The 5,694-nt window shown below is 38.7% G+C and overlaps 1 pseudogene; it reads left to right on the top strand.

The window, feature by feature from the left end:
* The first annotated feature begins 1,017 nt into the window (after nt 1-1,017).
* Nucleotides 1,018-3,054, top strand: LOC113332272 (annotated as a pseudogene).
* The last annotated feature ends 2,640 nt before the right edge of the window (nt 3,055-5,694 follow it).

Below are 5,694 nucleotides of genomic sequence, written 5' to 3'. Positions count from 1 at the left end.
GAATACAAGGTAATTTTCTACCTTCAGTCTCACTACGAGCCATTGCCATAGGCAGCCATTTTAAGGCGGCCATTGTTTAATTTCTGATATGAAACAACGAGGCATCATCTGCTTTGGTAGGTGAGGCTCGCAAGATTAATTACTACTGGATAGATAATGTGACATGGTATTAGTCAAGTCAAACTCTGTTACGCGCGAGGTTACTTAAAGCAAGTATTATGATGGAATCCAACCTATTCCAAGTGTGGAAAAACCATGAAATGTCAAGTCTAATGGCTTTTAAGTTGGAGTTTTCCATAAAAAATCCAAGCAAGGTTCCACCGTTTCGTGGAATCCATCTGAACGCCAATAAGAATAGTGTTAAACGCTATTCCTAATAGCGCTAAGAAAACACTATTAAGAATAGCGTTTTTTTTTGTCCGTAGATTTAGGATGAGTTGTTGAAATCTAACGGCTGAGAGAAAACGCTATTCTTAATAGCGTTTTTTTAGCGCTATTAAAAATAACGTTTTTTTAGCGCTATTAAGAATAGCGTTTTCACTATTCCACCACTACACTTGCACTTCCATCCACGGTTCCAAATGCTGAGGTGGCGTGGAAGATGGAACATTTCCACCATAAGACTTGCTCTTACGCGGCACGATAGCTAATTACATGGACTCCTGCTCTATCTTGGTAATGGGTGCAGTCTAGGAATTCTATGAACAATCAAACTCCTGCTGTTTTGTAGATTCTCCTATATTTCCTGTAAATCTGTTTTGTTGTATTCTGCTAACCCTAAACACGCATTGCGGAGTCCTGTTGTTACTCAAATTCCTCCTCTTTTTGCTGTATAGGTTCTCCTGTTTACTCAAGAACTCTGTTTAGTTCTTCTGTTATATAAATACAGTCTCAAGGTATCATCACATCGCACACCAAAAATCAGAGTAGCTAGCTTTAGCTTCCTGGTGAATTATAATTTCTAGGGTTTTGCCTTCAAGAAAAACTTTAGACTGATTTCTAGGGTTTGTTGTGATAATGGAGATAGAGAGAGAAGAGAAGCTTGAAAATCTGGAGGATGGAAAGAAAGCAGGCGAGAAGGCACCAACAATCGAAGAGATATTTGAAGCGCAAGAAGTACCATCCTGGAGATCGCAACTAACATTCAGATCATTATTGGTTAGTGTTGTCTTAGGGGTTTTGTTCACATTCATTGTGATGAAGCTCAATGTTTCTACTGGAGTAATACCTTCTCTTAATGTTGCTGCTGGTCTATTGGGATTCTTTCTTATCAAGGCATGGATATATGTTCGTTCGTTAATTGGTTATACGTCCCAGCCGTTTACTAGACAAGAAAACACAGTTATTCAGACTTGCGTTGTTGCTATCTCTGGAATAGCTTTTAGTAGTGGATATGCAAGTTATATGCTTGGCATGACAAAGATTATTGCAGACCAAGGTCCAGCCTCGGCAAACACAGCAAATAATGTCATGACTCTCAATTTGGGGATGATGTATGGGTTTCTTTTTCTTATCAGTTTTATTGGTCTCTTTTCTATTCTCTCTTTAAGAAAAATTATGATAATTGATTACAAGCTGATTTACCCGAGTGGTACCGCCACAGCATACCTCATTAACAGTTTTCACACAGATCAGGGAGCCAAACTAGCCGAGAAACAAGTTAGAACCCTTTTCAAGTGGTTCGGTGGTAGTTTTATCTGGGCTTTCTTCCAATGGTTCTTTACTGCAGATGATGGATGTGGGTTTGCAGCTTTCCAGACTTTTGGTCCTCAAGCCTTCGCACATAAGTTTTACTTTGATTTCTCAAGTACGTATGTCGGGGTAGGAATGATCACCCCTTACTCGATTAACTTATCGATGTTTCTTGGATCAATTCTCTCATGGGGGCTCATGTGGCCGCTAATTGAACAACATGAAGGTAAGTGGTATCCTGCAAATCTCCTGCCTAATGATTTAAGCGGTATTCAAGGGTATAAGGTCTTTATTGCAATAGCCATGATCCTTGGAGATGGTTTGTTTCAATTTGTTTTTGTGCTATGCAAGTCCTTATACAACGTAATGAAATCAAAGGATAAAGATGTTGGTGGTGAGCCTGTATTGAACTACGACGATAAACGTCGAACTGAATACTTCTTGAAAGATCAGATTCCAACTTGGGTCGCTTTGGTCGGCTACATTGGTTTCGCGATCCTCTCCATGATATGCGTTCCTCTAATATTCCATCATTAAAATGGTACCACATCATGATAATTTACATTTTCGCACCTATCTTGGCCTTCTGCAACGCTTATGGATGCGGCTTGACAGATTGGTCTTTAGCTTCTACCTATGGCAAGCTTGCAATTTTTGTATTTGGTGCTTGGGTTGGTTTAGATAACGGAGGTATCATTGCCGCTCTAGCTGCATGTGGTGTTATGATGAGCATAGTATCTACTGCATCAGATTTGATGCAGGATTTCAAGACAGGTTATCTAACCCTTGCTTCGCCAAGATCTATGTTCTTTAGCCAAGTATTTGGAACTCTTATTGGCGTTGCCTTGTCTCCAGTGGTCTTCTGGGCCTTCTTCTACAAAGCCTATCCCGATCTTGGGACAGATAGCTCTTCAATCCAGCCCCTTTGGAGCTTTATACCGTGGATTGCGCTTTGCTACTGAAGGTCTATCAGCGCTTCCAAAGAACTGCTTGAACCTATGTATTGGATTCTTCTTCTTTGCCATCTTAGTGAACATAATCAGACAAGTTATGATGCATTACAAGAACAAGGCTCACAAGTATCTTCCAAGTCCCATAGCTATGGCTGTTCCATTCTACTTGGGAGGGTATTTTGCGATCGATATGTGTGTTGGAAGTTTATATAGGTACTGGAGGGAGTGGAACAACAAAGATGAAGCTGATGCTTTTGTACCTGCGGTGGCGTCAGGGTTGATTTGTGGTGACTCGCTGTGGGGGATGCCAGCTTCTGGACTTTCGTTGCTGAAAGTTAAACCTCCTATGTGCATGAAATTTTTATCAAGAGCTACAAACACCAAGGTCGATACATTCTTAAAAGGCTAAGTTAGACTCACTCAAGACCAATTATATCAAAGACTGCTATTTAAGTCTGTTTTTTTGTTTTCCTTTTCTTTTATTGTTAGAACTTTTAGGGAAGTTTATTGTCGTGTTTATGGGTTGTATACTGGTTTACGGTATACTGGATGTGTTTCTCTGCTTTTCATGTAAATAAACAGTTAATATATCTATTTAATTAGCTTGCGTACGTGTTATCATCATTATTTACTGGTCTTGCATGCATGTGTATGTGTTTTAAGTTATGGACATTCTCAGAATAAGAGTTACTACAACCCAAGGCACCGTCTAGTTGGTTCTTGTGATGACTATCTTATCAGTGATCACTACGGATATGGTGTGAAAACAAATCGAATTCTCTTTAAGTTCAAAACAGCAAGCTCTCTGTTTATTTCGGATTCTATGGGTTAAAAACAAAATATATTAAAAATTAAGCAATATAAATATCTTAAAAATGACATAGAGCTGTTATTGCCTTGAAGGGTCAATTCGAAGGGCTTAATGTCCATAGTCACAGAGCGTAGATAGAAAAGATGACATTCGATATGACAGTGCTTCACAATGAGCGAGTACTACTGGTTGAATTACTTAGGCTGACGAGGTAATGAGGTATTGTGTGTATAAGCTTCACTTGTTATTCTATTAAAAAATAAAAGTAAATAAACATTCTTGGTAAACTATTCAATATATAAAAAAAAAAAAAAATCAACCAGACACACCTAACATGAAGTTGTGAGTACAGAAAAAGTAGTTCTTAGAAGAAGCAAATAAACTAGAGATACTGATCTGAAAAAAATCAACCAGACACACCTAACATGAAGTTGTGAGTAACATTCTTGGAAAACTACAGCACTAGTGACAAGCATACTGATTGCAGCTCTGAAAATGTTTCTCTTAACATTTTGATAGTAACACTCGTATGTTGTGTGGTTAACAATATTCTGCTTGTCACTAGTATCACTAGTATGTTTCTGTTAACAAGTTGTGGCAAACAGAATCACTCGTATGTTGTTCTTTCTATTATCTCTTTTAGCTTTTTCGTCCTAGGATGTAGCACCGGGAGTGGAAGGGAGTGGGAGTGCAGGTTGTGATGGATGATGCAACCTGCAGTCCCGCTCCCTCCCACTCCCGGTGCCACATCCAAGGAAGAAAATTAAAAGAGGTAATAGAAAGAACAACATAAGAGTGATTCTGTTTGCGGTCTTTGATAGAGAGTAAACTGGGTTTCACAGAGGGATTTATTAGAGAGTAAACTGGTTTTCACAGAGGGTTTGTCTTTCTTTTTCTTTTCTTTTTTGTTCCCTCACCTATATATAGATTGGGGAGTGGTTGGGTTTCACGGAGGGAAATAGATGATGTGTTTAGGATGCAAAAGGGCGTGACCATAATTGTGAGTAGTTTGGAAATGGGGAAAAGACCATCGTTGTAGGTAGTTTGAGAATGGGAAAAAGATGATCTGATAATCTTAGTAAGTACCATGAGGAGGGAGCCAATGGCCACCATCAGATTTCCGTGGGCTGCAATCTACATTATGGTCCTAAAATTGGAGTTAAATGATCATTTTAGTATTACAACATTAAGGCTTATAACGTCCCCAAATTTCGACACATTCTTTTACATATGACAAGCAGACGACAAATTCTACTAGGAAGTGTCCGGCAGTGTCTTTTGATAGGACTAATTACTTAAACCGTTCAAGCGGAATTAGGCGTATGTAAAACCCAGTAGACGAGTCTTCTCAAAAATGGGTCAGCTCTAATCATTCTTCTTCCTTGATACTCTTTTCTTCGTCGCCTTTTAGAAAAGGAGAAAACCAGATTTCAGAAGATTAGTTTGGGGTGCCAGCACAGTCCATTCTTGTAAACAACAAGAAATTTATCAATACAAGTTCTCCAAATGCAGAAACTGGCAAGGGTTAGAGTAACCTGTAATGAAATCCTTGCATCAGATCTGACGCTATGGATACTACACCCTAAAAAGAAACAAGCGTGTTAAAATTATGATTAACAGCGGATCTGCAGTGAAATTTACAAAAGACTTGCAGAGCTGTGTGAAAATACAGGTTAACAATGGTTCTACACTGAGAATTTGGCAGGAAAGACGAGTTCCCTAAGCAGTGTGATAATGGGTGGCGGCTGTTGTTCAAGAGGCAACTATATAACACGCTATTGTTACCAAAGAGTAGAACTTGCACCAGGAGAAGCAGCTTCTTGCTCGATAAAAGGATTCTTTTTTAAGAAACCAACATTACACTCCTTAACAGAAAAAACACCGTTGCTTGAGGAAGATCAAGACTGAAGCCGAATCATTGCACTGATAGAGAGCAACTGATCACGAAAGAGCATGGTCTGCAGTATACCAGAAAACAGAATTAGTCAACAAACAAAGACTGGTCCCTAAATCTTTATCAGAACATGCAGGGAAATCTCTAACATAGCATGATACACCCCTAGGTGATTCAAAACCAATTGAAAAATAATTGAATTTAAAAAGTAGTTTTAAAATGACAAACGCTACAATGTAATAGACAATTAAAGAAAGAAAAAATTAGGAAATTTACAGGGTGGATCAATGATATCAAACTACAAACACACATATCATCTATCATGACAAAGTACGAAGTCAAAA

The sequence above is a fragment of the Papaver somniferum genome, unplaced genomic scaffold (assembly GCF_003573695.1).
Source record: "Papaver somniferum cultivar HN1 unplaced genomic scaffold, ASM357369v1 unplaced-scaffold_131, whole genome shotgun sequence".
Classification (NCBI taxonomy): Eukaryota; Viridiplantae; Streptophyta; class Magnoliopsida; order Ranunculales; family Papaveraceae; genus Papaver; species Papaver somniferum.
The sequence above is the reverse complement of the archived record's forward strand: the minus strand, read 5'-3'. Positions and strand labels throughout refer to the sequence as shown.